Genomic DNA, 13,640 nt, shown 5'->3' with positions numbered 1-13,640 from the left:
TTAAAAATCTGACTCATTGGCCACAGGCTCCATCCGCAGACGCAGAGGGGCTCTGGAAATCCCATGACTCAGTACAGTTGCAAAATAAGGGAGCACACGCATCCCAGGAGCAGAGGGAGGGGTGCTTGGGGACTGCTTTGAGGGTGTAATTAGAGAGCGGATGTTCGTAACCAGGCCGTGCTCAAGTCAGCCAGCAGCCCGCCCTTGCTTTAAGATGCCTATTCCTCCCGATGCTTCTTGCCGGCCCAGCCACAGGCGCTGCTAATAAATATTTGATCACGGCGTCTTTGCTGATGCAGAGGGAGAAAGCCTCCAGAGTAAATTCGTTTGTTCTCTCTGCAACTAGTCCTACTCCAGGGCTGCCGATCAATCTCTTTGGATGAACCTACTAGTATGCATTTTTCATCTGGGTGGCGAAAGCCCTTCACCAGTTAGCAATGACTGAATAGTAGCTCAGCGCAGGCAAATGGTTGGTCTTCCCTCTGAGCCATTTGCTGGGGTGGGGGAGAGGTGGGGCAGTGATTGGACCCCACGGGGATTTAGGCCTGTGCTGTAGGCAGATGTTGAATAAAGTAATGGATTCTCAGGGGCGAAATATCCCTTTGCCTGGCAAGTAGTCCTTATTAAAAACAAACAAACAAACAAACAAAACACACGCGCACACACATGCACGCACAAAACTAAATATGCTATTTCCTTTTCTTCCTCTCCTGCTTTGAGCTCAACTAACAAGTCATCAATGTAAAAAATGTTTTCCGGCGCTGCTCAGCAAAACCACGTACTACGGCGCATCCTCTAACTTTAAAAAACAAACTACCCTTGCTTTAAAACAAAACAAAACAAAACAAAAACAAGTACTGAATGAAGTTGGTCTGAATTCTTTCGTAGAAAGTTCAGTTCATTGAAAGCGGAACGATAAAAATTCCTCCTGGTTCTTTCCTACGCTTGGCCCGCAGAGCCCGGCACTAAAACCGCTCTGAATAGACAAAGGGCGTTTTTATGAATGACACTCGTGATTAAGATGCATGTTCTTCTAGTCTCACGGCCCTGGCATTCTCTTGGCTCCATGGGAAAGTTGATCTTTAACAAGAGATCCTCAGCTGTCTCTCTCCTTAGGTTGGCTAAAGGCTTTCCTGGGTGACGCGGTCCCCCAGCCAGCATTTGCCATCCTTTTCCCTGGAATGTTGAAATTCAAACCACGTGTGGATGCTTGGGACCTCCAATCCTTCCTCCTTCCTGAGACACATGTGCACGCAGGCAACACACACACACACACACAACTGTTTACATAGGTGCAGTGAGGAGACTGCAATAACAGGGCCGGCCAGAAGCAGTGTGCCCTCATGCTCACGTGAACAAACGCTTTCCTGTCACACCCAGCCTCCCCCAGCCTCCCCTAGACATGGCACAGAACCAATGGAAGTTTCCAAATGCAGTGGCAACCCATCCATTTACTTTGGAATATTTTTGTGTGTGTTGTTCTTTAAAAAGCCAGGCCAACGTTTATACTGCCTATGAGAAGATGGTGTGGATAAATCAATTTCACCTTAAGGTTCTTAAATTGGAGAACAAACAAGAACTAGAGAGATGCTTAATGGTAGGAAAAATGCTAATTATGAATCGTTATAATCTTGGCATTAAATAAATGATTCTAGTTTACATATATGTATGGGATGGCATTTCTTTTAAAATATCTCGGAATTTAAATGCAATGATAAACCACACTGTCATTGTCACGGTTTGCAGTATCCTAAATGCTTGATAAAAATCTTTGAATAAATGCTTTCAAGCCTCTGGTTTTACTGACATTTCTTTGATTAGCAGTGGTGAGCTGTTTCATCTGTTGGCCATCAGAAAATATCTTTGTAACCATTTTTCTCTTATGGTATTCATGGTTTTTTATAGTTTTGTAGATGTTTAGATATTTTTTTTATAACCTTAAGAATATATTCCCTGGAATAAATGCTGCAAACATTTTACTCTTTTGTAACTGGTGAGTTTTGTTGTTCTATATCTTATTTCTTGCAGCCAGAACGAGCTTTTTCAAATAAAAATTTGACAAGTCATCCCCTTGTTTAAAACCCTTCGATGTTTGTCGATGCTTTTAGGATAAAGAAAAAATTCTTCACATAGTCTACAAGGTGTCACCTACTTCCCATCTCAGCTTCCTCTCTATTACTCATACTCTCTCTCTTTTTTTTCTTTCTTGATTAAGGTATTACATACATGTCCTTATCCCTCCATTGTCTCCCCACCCCCTTACTCATGCCCTCACCCCCTGGTGTCTGTGTCCATTGGATAGGCTTATATGCATGCATACAAGTCCTTTGGTTGATTCTCCTCCGCCCCCACCCCCGCCCCCAGCCTTCTCTCTGAGGTTGAACGGTCTGTTCAGTGTTTCTTTGTCTCTGGATCTATTTTTGTTCATCAGTTTATGTTGTTCATTATATCCCACATATGAGTGAGATTATGTGATATCTTTCTCTGACTGCCTTATTTCACTTAGCATAATGCTGTCCAGGTCCATCCATGCTGTTGCAAATGGTAAAAGTTCCTTCTTTTTTATAGCAGTACTAGAAGCCCATTGCATGAAGATTCATGCAATAGGCCTTCCTTCTCCTGGCTGCTGGCACGGGTTTTCCTCCGGCACCCGGAACCCAGGCCTTTGGTCCTGCCACAGTGAGGCTTGGATTCTCCGCTGCAGCTGCAGTGGAGAAGCCAAGCCTCTTCAGTCTTCAGTCTTCACGCCACGCCTGCATATGCAAATTAACCACCATCTTTGTTGGGTTAATTTGCATAGTCGCTCTGATTGGCTGGTGGGTGTAGCGGAATGACACCAACTTGCATGTTTCTCTTTTATTAGTGTAGATAGTATTCCATTGTGTAGATGTACCACAGCTTTTTAATCCACTCATCTGCTGATGGGGGCTGTTTCCAAATTTTAGCTATCATAAATTGTGCTGCTATGAACATAGGGGTGCATATATCCTTTCTCATTGGTGTTTCTGGTTTCTTGGGATATATTCCTAGAAGTGAGATTACTGGGTCAAATGGGAGTTCCATTTTTAAATTTTTGAGGAAACGCCATACTGTTTTCCACAGTGGCTGCACCAGTCTGCATTCCCACCAGCAGTGCATGAGGGGTCCTTTTACTCCACATCCTCACCAGCACTTGTCATTTGTTGATGATAGCCATTCTGACAGGTGTGAGATGGTACATCATTGTCATTTTGATTTGCATCTCTCGGATGATTAGTGACTTTGAGCATGTTTTCATATGTCTCTTGGCCTTCTGTATGTCCTCTTCCAAAAAAGTGTCTATTTAGGTCCTTTGTCCATTTTTTATTAGATTGTTTATCTTCCTTTTGTTAAGTTTTATGAATTCCCTGTAAATGTTGGAGATTAAACCCTTATCTGAGATAGCATTGGCAAATATGTTTTCCCATGCCGTGGGCTTTCTTGTTTTGTTGATGGTCTTTTTTGCTGTGCAGAAGCTTTTTATTTTGATGTAGTCCCATTTGTTTATTTTCTCCTTAGTTTCCATTGTCCTGGGAGCTGTATTGGTAAAGGTATTGCTACGACATAGGTGTGATATTTTATTGCCTATGGATTCTTCTAACATTTTTCTGGTTTCCTGCCTTACATTTAAGTCCTTTATCCATTTTTAGTTTATTTTTGTGTATGGTGTAAGTTGGTGTTCTAGTTTCATTTTTTTGCATGTTACCTGTCCAATTTTCCCAGCCCCATGTATTGAAGAGACTGTCTTGACTCCATTGTATGCTCTTGCCTCTTTTGTCAAATATTAATTGAGCATAATGACTTGGGTTGATTTCTGGGTTCTCTGTTCTGTTCCATTGGTCTATGTGTCTGTTCTTGTGCCAGTATCAGGCAGTTTTGAGAACTGTGGCTTTGTAATATAACTTGATATCTGGTATTGTGATCCCTCCAACTTTGTTCTTTCTCAGGATTGCCGTGGCTACGTTGGTATTTTAATGGGGATTGCATTGAATCTATAGATTGCTTTGGGTAGTATGGACATTTTAATGATGTTGATTCTACCAATCCATGAACACCGTATGTTCTTCCATTTGTTTATGTCTTCCTCTTTTTTTTCAATGTCCTGTAGTTTTCCGAGTACTGGTCTTTTACCTCCTTAGTTAAGTTTATTCCTAGGTATCTTAATTTTTTTGTTGCAATGGTAAATGGGTTATTGTTTTTTTAGTTTTTCTTTCTGTGAGTTCATTATTGGGGAGGGCCTGTCCTGGGGAACTCTGCAAGGAAGGGGTTTTGATTTCATCTGGAGTCATTTGCTTTCTTTTGGAAGTGGCATAACCTGAGTCCAAGAGGCCACCCTGGGTGCTGTGTGAACGGAGTGTGTGTTCCGGGGATGATGCTGGGGTCAGACCGGAACAGGGGGTCACTTAGGCTATTTCTGTCATCCAGGCAGGAGTGGGTGGTGCTCGCACCAGGGCAGTGGCGAAGGAAAGGAAAGAACTGGACAGGCAATGGCTGGGAAGTGTCTGAAGTATTACCCACCAATAATGAGAAATCGATACAAAACCTCAGAGTCAAGAACTCGTTTTCCCACCTGTCACAGCTCTGTTGGTAACAACATTTCACTGGACGTACGCGTGAAGTAGGATGTTCCTACGTGATGCTAAGTCCTCTAATGGTCGCTCCCTGTTTTATTGGGAGCCGCAAAAGTCCCGCACGCAAGTTTAGGCAAAGAGCCTCTGTCCTGTTCGCACCATGTGAGGGAGACCGCCCTACCGTCCCCTTGCTGTGGACCCGAAGCTTCAGGATCGGACAGCTCGGGAGCCACTTGGACAGTGTTTTATCTTGAGGAGGGAAGGTGATTTTAAAAATAAGGAAGCCACAAGCCCAGTTACCCTCGGGGTTTTCAGAGAAAATCTGTGGTGTTAGCCCACAGATGAAGGCATCTTGCCTGCTGCCTGGTGTCTGGCATCTTCAAGCTGCTCCAGTGTTTAGATACACAATAAGCCTTTGAAGATGGCTGACTGCATGGCCTGGGGGTGACTTTTGTGGCCATTAAGAAGCAGAATCTCTCTCTCTCTTTTTTTTCTTACGACATCCTAGGAAGTTCTGGTTTTCCCCGGTAGGAGACTTAATAAACAGTTCATCCTAGCATCCCCCTCAGTTACTTTCGGGATGAAGTAATGCTGGGGAAAGGGGGGTATCAAAACATCTATTTGAAAAACAAAAATAAAAATGCTCACGTCTGTTCCTTCATCCAGACACATGCTTTGGCGCATTATTTCTCCATCCTGTTTCAATACTGTGCTCAGAAGCCTGAAAATCAACACCCCCCCACCTGGAGAAAGACGCCAACCCCCAACATTTCCCAGGCCCCTGAGGACCCCCCCACTGGTACAACCCTTCACCTCAATTCCCAACGTCCCGTTTAGCTGCTGATCACCACGCGGTGGGTTCTGTCATGGGCAGGAAGGTGTTGGGGCTCTGCTTTTATTTACCACATCTTTCGAGTTGCTCCTCGTGTCCTGCAGGCTGCCCGTCTCCTCCCCTTGTGCGGATGCCTTTCTTTGAAATATTGGGAGCCATTCCCTGACCCAGCGCTGTGTGCCGGACCCTCAGCTCCCAGCAGACTGTGGGTTGCGGTCAATATGATCCCTGATGTGGCCAGTGGGTTTCCCCTCCACCCTCGCCCTCTCCATGGCTCCTGGTAGATGGTTTACGGGATCAAAGGTTTGGCCATGGAAAAACCTAGGCAACTCCAAGAAGACTTGGCCCTGCTCCTCGGTGTCCCACAGAAATGGCACTCACTCAGTCTTCCTCTGGGCGGCAAAGGGCTACCTAAAGCCCACACGGTCCCACATGCCCGGGGCCTGGCACCATGGTTCGTACTTCACAGACGCTTACTCAGCAACTGACTGAAAGAGGACACCTCCAGCCAAGAAGGAAATTTCTTTTCAATTATCCCTTATAGCAGGGGTGGGGAACCTTTTTTCTGCCAAGGGCTCTTTGGATATTTATAACATCATTCAAGGGTCATACAAAATGATCAACTTGAAAACGAGCCTGCTATACTTGGTCAAACATTTAATGAACTCACCCCTAATGCCTTGGTAGGGCCAGGCCAAATGATTTCGGGGGCCTTATACTCCTGTGGGCTGGACATTGCCCACACCTGCCTTATCTATATATATAAAAGTTTAAGTGACCAGCCGACCATACATATGATGTTCACTGACCACCAAGGGGCAGACACTCAACGCAGGAGATGCTGAGCTGCGGTGACTTGGCAGCGGTAGTTCTTGGGTGACGCACCCAGAACCAGAGAGGAGGGAGCCTGATTCCTCGCAGGGCTGTGCTATTCCACCTTCGGTCATGGGTTATTTTGCCGCTGGGACACTGTTGGCCCCGAATCTGGTTTACTGCCGAGCTGCGGTGAACTGGCAGTAGCGGTTCTCGGGTGACACACCCCAGAACCAAAGAGGAGGGAGCCTGATTCCTTTCAATGTGCACGAATCTGTGCACTGGGCCACTAGTCTATAATAATAAAAGCAGAATATGCTAATTAGACCAGATGTCCTTCTGGACAAAGCTGGGGCTGCAAGGGAAGCCTGGGTCCCGGAAGGCCTCTTCTTGCACAAAGTTCATGCATCGGGCCTCTAGTATGATAATATTCCTGCCACTGTCCACTGTGCTTCACCCAGGAGTTGTTAGTACCTCCCCAGATAAAGAGACAGCATGGTGGGCCTGGTCAGCATGGCTCAGTGATTGAGTATTGACCTATGAACTGGGAGGTCATGGTTCAATTCCTGGTCAGGACACATGCCCAGGTTGTGGACTCAATCACCAGTTGGGGGCGTGCAGGAGGCAGCCGATTGATGATTCTCTCTCATCATTGATGTTTCTCTCTCTCCCTTCCTCTCTGAAATCAATAAAAATATATTTTTTTTAAAGAGAGAGAGAGAGACAGTGTGGCTGAAAACACAACAGTTCACCTGGAGGGTGGACTTTACTGTTCTGAGGTTTGCTCTTTAATGAGCAGCAGCCTGTCCACTCATGGTGTCACGTCCCGTCAGCCCCTGCAGGCCAAGGCCACAAGGAGACCTGCCTGCCTGCCTGCTGTGGCTCTGGGGGCATGTGCCTCTCCTGTAAAACTCAAGAGACCGTGTCAAGGCTGAGGCGATCAGGCAAGTTCGCTAGTTCCTCCAGAGACCTCAGAAGAAATGCTACGTATTAAGATTTGGAACAGCCGGTACCCCCTGACATCAGGGAGGGGTGGGTACAGGCACCCACGGGGCAATTTTCTTTGGGCTCTGGGTGGGGCAGCCCCTCCGAGTCAGCTCCCAAAGCGGAAGGCAGCATTCTGCAGGCCTCTGCAGTGGAACATGGGCAATAAAGAAAAGAGAGGGACAGCCCTGGCCAGTGTGGCTCAGTGGTTAAAGCGTCAGCCTGAGCACTGGAGGGTCACACGTTCGATTCCCCGTCAAGGGCATGTACCTTGGTTGCAGATTCAACCCCTGGTCCAGGGTCGGTCAGGGTGTGTGTGTGGGAAGGGGTGGGGGGGCAACTAATCAATGTGTCCCTCTCACAGTGATGTTTCTCTCTCTCTCTCTCCCCCTTCTACTCTGGCTAAAAAATCAATGAAAAAATATCCTCACTCCTTGAGGATTGAAAAAAAGAAAGAAGGAGAGGGACCAATGGTGTCTGGGGACTCACTTTTTATTTCAACGGCAGGGACTCGCACCGAGTCACTGGCAGGGGAGGGGACAGGACATTTGGTCCCTAAGGTATGAACACCAGGCCTGCTGACCACATCCATTCTCTCTCCTTTGTGATGGGGCGAAAGGAACTGACACCTACTGTGTGCCTTCACAAGTCTTTGCAATTAATGTCCAGGACCATCCATTATATTTCAAGAATGGCTGCTATTTATGAAATTTACAAGAGCATAGCCAAAACATGGTGCCAAGCACTCTCTCATGTCTCTACAAAAGCCTTGCAAGGGAATACCATCCTCACTTTGAGGATGAGGATGATGAGGCTGAGAGTAAACCACCCATGTAGCCAGCCAGTGGTGATGCTGAAATCAGACACCAGGCTCTGCCAGACTCCAAAACCCCGCTCTAACCACTGTGCAACACCACCTTCGCATGTATCGGTCATTTTTCCGCAGGTCCCTCTCGTCCCATTCCTCTCTACCCCCCATAGGAAGGGCTGGAGTAGAACTGGAGCAGCCCTGACTGTGGACTATGGATGCCAAGGGCACCGGCTGGTTCATCTTTCAGCTCCATCCAAACCCTTCCTCCTCTTCTACCCGATCCAGGTAAAGTACCTCTTCCTTCAGATCCCCCCCAGGGGCCGGGAGAAAGTACGCTCCTCTAACCTAGTCTAGGACTGGATAACACGGGCACCCACTGTTTTCTCCCGACCAGCATCAGGGAGCTACTTGTGGGCCACGTTCCCTTCGGCTGTGGGTTCATGGCCCTGCCACTAGCACGCCTCTGTTAGCTAAATGAATGAATACATGAATAGTCACCCTTTTCAGGGCTCCCGGAGGTGAATCAACTTAGCCACTCACCCCCAATCACAATCAGGGCTCAGAACTCCTCCGATGTGAAAACGAGAGGCTGTTGGTGGTAACCTCAACCGAGATTACACAACCTGGGGGGAGGTTTCTCTCTTGACCAAGAGCAGAATGTTCTCAGTAAGAGGAAATGAATTCACAGCCTGTCGCCCGGAATCAACACCTCTGTAAGGACTTTTCTGGACCTCGCCGGGGCCGAGCCCTGTACAAAGGGCCACCTCATAGGAAGAGGTGCTTAGTCCTTGAAGAGCCAAGTGACAAAGCCTGCTTTGGAAGGGCTGCCCCGGCAAAGCATCCCTCCGGGCGGCGGATTGTTCGGGAAACACGGGCCATCTGCTGGGAAACAGCCTCTGCTTGACTCACGGCCGTCAGCTGAGCAGGCCCCGATTTTGCAAGAGTGAGCGGAGGAGCCCGTTTGGATCTGACCTCACTGTCCACCCAGGCGGCTCGCAGACTGTCCAGCTGTGAGCCCAGGAGGATGAGGCCCTGCAGGAATGTGCAGAATGTGCTGCGTGTGTTTCCACGAGCTGCCCGTGGCCTTGATCCTAAGCCTGGCTTGGGAGTTTGAAGTGTACACCCTTCTCAGGGCTCCCGGCAGTAGGTTTGTAAAAAAAAATAATTGTTCTTAGCTAGGGGGATCTCTCCGACTCTCCCTAGCATCTCTTCCCCCTTGATCCCATGAGTGGGAAATTCAGGCAGCAAACTTTGTCTCCAGAGCATATTTCTGATGTCCGTTTGGTTTAGTGTCTCCCCAGGTGCCCATCAGACACATTAAATTGGTTGTCTCACTAGTACCTCAGCCTCACTGTGTCTATGACAGAGTGTATACACTCCTGCTCCTTCTCAGCAAATTGGTTCCTAACCGCTCTTCCCTCCTCCCTGAGTTCTATCATCTGCTTATCTTGTCATTCTTGCCCAAAGGCTTGGGTCACTCACTGAATTACTTCCCGCTCCTCCTGCCACATGTTTACTATGTACCAACCATGTGTTCTTTTAAGTGGGTCCATGGGTCCTCCTCTCTTCTCTAAAGGGCAAGAGGTACACAAATAAGGAATATATAGGAGAAAGACTAGCCACAGCAGTCCTGGAAAAGAACACAGTAGGACTCACACGTCCTGATTTCAACACTTATTACAAAGCTACCGAATCAAGATGCTTTAATACTGGCATAAGAATAGATGTATAGATGAAGGAATAGAATGAAGACTCCAGAAATAAACCCATATATATTAAAGTTAACTCCAAATGAATCAGAGGCCTAAATGTCAGAGCTAAAATAATGCAACTGTTGGAAGAAAGCATAAGAGTAACTCTGTAGCCTTAGATTAGGCAATCTTCCTAGGCAACAAAAATAGGTAACTTGGACTTCATCAAAACTTTAAAAATTTGTGCTTCAATTGATACAAGGGATTGAAAAGATGCGTGGCTCAGTGGTTGAGCTTTGACCTATGAACCAGGAGCTCATGGTTTGATTCCTGGTCAGGGCACATGCCCAGGTTGTGAGCTGAATCCCCAGGGTGGGGTGTGTAGAAGGCAGCCGATCAATGATCCTCTCTCATCATTGATGTTTCTATCTCTCTCTCCCTCTCTCTCCCTCTCTGAAATCAATAAAAATAGATTTTTTTTTAAAAAAAGAGATTGAAAAGACAACCCACAGAATGGAAGGAATATTTGCAATTCATACATCTGATAAAGATCTAGGGTCTAGGTTTTAGATTATACAAAGAATCCTATATAATAAAAGGCTAATATGCAAATAGACCAAATGGTGGAACAACCGAACAACCGGTCACTATGATGTGCGCTGACCTCCAGGGGGTGTGCATGGAACATGGTGGGTGTTGGCCGTGGCAGGATGGTGGAGCAGGTGAGCGGGGGTGCCAGTCGCTGTCACTGGGGTGAGCCTCTGGTGGTTACTGAAAGTTCTTTGCTCCCATGTGCCACGGTCCCACCTGGCGCTCACACTTGCTGCTGGCGCTGGCCCCGATTGCCCCTCAGGGCTTCTCTACCTTGCCCTGCTCCTGAGGGGCAATCGGGGCAGCAGCCGCCACTCCCACCCGCTGAAGGTGCTGGCCCCGCTCGCACCCGCTGCTGGTGCATCAGCCCCAATTGCTCTGTGCTGTCAGTGGGTGCAAGCGGGGCCAGAGTCATCAGTGCGTGGGAGCGGCAGTGGCGGGAGCAGGGCTGCTGGCAGACAGGGGATCAGGGCCACAGTGTGAGGGGCCAGGCGGGGGCGCGGAGGATGGGCCGAGACCCGCCCCTGTGCCCACCGCAGCCTTGCGGCCCACAGTTCCTTTCCAGGTGCACAAATTCGTGCACTGGGCCCCTAGTTCAACAATAAAAGGACAACCCGATTTTAAAAGGAGAAAAGAATATGAATAGACATTTCTCCAAAGAAGAGATACAAATGGCCAATAAGCACATGGAAAAATGTTCAACATCATTAGGCATTAAGGAAATGCAAATCAGAAAATAGCTAGTATTAAAAACAAACAGGAAATAACAAGAGGTGGCAAGGATGTAAAGAAATCAGAACTCCTGTGCATTATTGGTAGGGATTAAAATGACGCAACCACTTTGGAAAACAGTTGGCAGTTCCTCAAAGAGTTAAACATAGTTACCATAGGACCCAGCCATTCCCCTCCTAGAGAAATGAAAACATATGTCCTCACAAAGACCTGTACATGAATGTTCACAGCAGCTTTACTTAGAATAGCCCCAAACTGGAAACAACCAATTATCCATCAATTGGTGAATGGATAAACAAAATGTTTTATATCCATATGGAATATTATTCAGCCATAAAAAGGAATAAAATTCTACACATGCTACAACATGGATGAACCTTGAAAACATCATGCTAAGTGAAAGAAGTCAGACACAAAAGGCCGCATATTGTGTGATGACATTTATGTGAAATACCCAGAAGAGGCAAACCCAGAGAGACAGAAAGCAGATTAGTGGTTGCCAGGGGATCAGGGAGAAGAAATATGAGCCCTTGCTAATGGTTTGGGAGTTTGGGGAAGGAGGGTGATGAAATGTTCTAAAATTGTGCCCTAGCTGGTTTGGCTCAGAGGATAGAGTGTCGGCCTGTAGACTGAAGGGTCCCGGGTTCGATTCCAGTGAAGCGCACATGCCCGGGCTGTGGGCTCAATCCCCAGTGTGGGGCATGCAGGAGGCAGCCGATCAAGGATTCTCTCTCATCATTGATGTTTCTATCTCTCTCTCCCTCTCCCTTCCTCTCTGAAATCAATAAAGATATGTATTTTTAAAAATAAAATTGACCCTGGTGACGGCTGCACAACTCTCTATATACATATACTAAAAACCACTACATTGTTCAATTTAAAGGGGTTAAGTCTATGATATGTGAATTACATATCAATAACAGTGACGAATGTTGTAATAGGTGAATAATAAGAACCCAGGAAATGAAAGAATGAAAATCAGGAAATCCCTGGCTGCAAGTCTTGCTGGCTCTTATTCCCCCAAATCTGACCTCATCACTCCTTCTGTTGTCACTCACCACACAGTCTCTTTACCTCCTGACTTGTCCCATAACCTAGATTCATATGGTGTCCTCCTCATTGACTTTTCTGACAACCACTGTTCATGGCCTGCCCACTCCCACTTTCTCTTATTGCCTAGAAGCCACAGAAAAAGGTCCACCTCCCCCACTCAACATGGACTCGTCCTTCTCCTGAATTTCCTGCCACTCCCCAACTCACTCCCCCGACCTCCAGCGAGCCTTCCCGGCCCTGCCCAGACCGCTTCCCACATAATTCTAGGTGGTTTGCATTTCCGTGCAGCCTCTCTCTCCCAAACTGCCCGTCTCTGCCTGATACCTTGTCCAACCAACCTCACCATTGTTCACCGCCAAGATCAAGTCCCATCTTCCCCACAAGGCTTTTTCTGGATCCCAGTGGAATCTCATCTCCAAACTCCGAGCAGCAGATAACAAATGGTGTGAACGGCTCAGGACACGCCGTTTTCCTCATACATTCTTTTACGTATACAGGGTACTTATTCTGAGTTGTGATTCCCTGGCTGTTGTGCTTAGTCATTAGGGGCATAGGCTCTGAGGGTGAGCTGCCCAAATCTAAGTCCGCCATTGCCATTTGCTTGTGCTGTGCCTGTGTGTAAGTTACTAAACCTCTCTGAACCTCTTTACTCCTCTGTAAAATACAAATAGTTGCACCCTTGTGGTTCTGTTGTGCAGATTAAGTGAGGCAGGGCTTGGAAAGAGCTGGACATGTGCTAAGTGCTCAGTAAATGTTCGCTGTTATCACAGCGTTACTGCCATTCACACCATCCATGCAGAATCCAGTTCCCTTAGCTTTACAGACTCAGGCATGTAACCTTTGAGGGGGCGATCCAGCTCAGATGAAACTGTCCCACATTACCCAAACTCACAAGAGGCCAGGAAACCAACTCGTTTATTTAGAACAGGATGTGGTTCCCACCGCTTCAGAGAAGGCATGTCCTTCTCAAGCGTGAAATACCTGAGACATTATTTGGTGCACGTGCAACACAGGAGAAGGGCGAGGCGTTGGGTGAATCACTTCCAGGCTGTGATAGAACAGCCATCTCTGAGTCATCACAGCATCACTGTCATTGGGATCAGAATCCCACGTGATCAGATATGACATCTTGCCTACTAGCTGCAAGCAGGGGTAATGTTGCCTTGCCTCACTCACACAGCAGTTTCAAGAAATATTTGTTCAATACATGAATTCCTTGGGCAAGGCAGGTTTGACAACAGCAGACCCTTTGAGCAGGATTCACTGGGTCACTGCGTGGCTTATATGAGTCATGTTTTATTCCCCCAGATAGAGACACCTTGATGAATTGCAGGAAACACTCTCTTCTCATCGGTCACATGTTTACACGTATCCTAGCATGCCCCCCTGCCCCGCTTCCCAACTGTTTTCTATGTAACTGGCATTCCCCGGCATGCTACAAAAGTCACAATGACAGTCATTACCCAGTGACATTCCCTCTGCACAGGGGTCAAGAGCACATCTTCCTCCGGAAAAGTGGTTATCCTTTTGGTTGGTTTGTTGTT

The 13,640-nt window shown here is 47.1% G+C and overlaps 1 protein-coding gene across 4 annotated transcripts in view; it reads right to left on the bottom strand.

The window, feature by feature from the left end:
* Positions 1-13,640, bottom strand: part of PDPN (podoplanin) — a 28,453-nt gene that overhangs the window by 10,070 nt on the left and 4,743 nt on the right. The window lies entirely within an intron of this gene.

Source organism: Myotis brandtii, unplaced genomic scaffold (genome assembly GCF_000412655.1).
Source record: "Myotis brandtii unplaced genomic scaffold, ASM41265v1 scaffold410, whole genome shotgun sequence".
NCBI lineage: Eukaryota > Metazoa > Chordata > Mammalia > Chiroptera > Vespertilionidae > Myotis > Myotis brandtii.
Note: the sequence above shows the minus strand (reverse complement) of the source record. Positions and strands in the feature narration are given on the sequence as shown.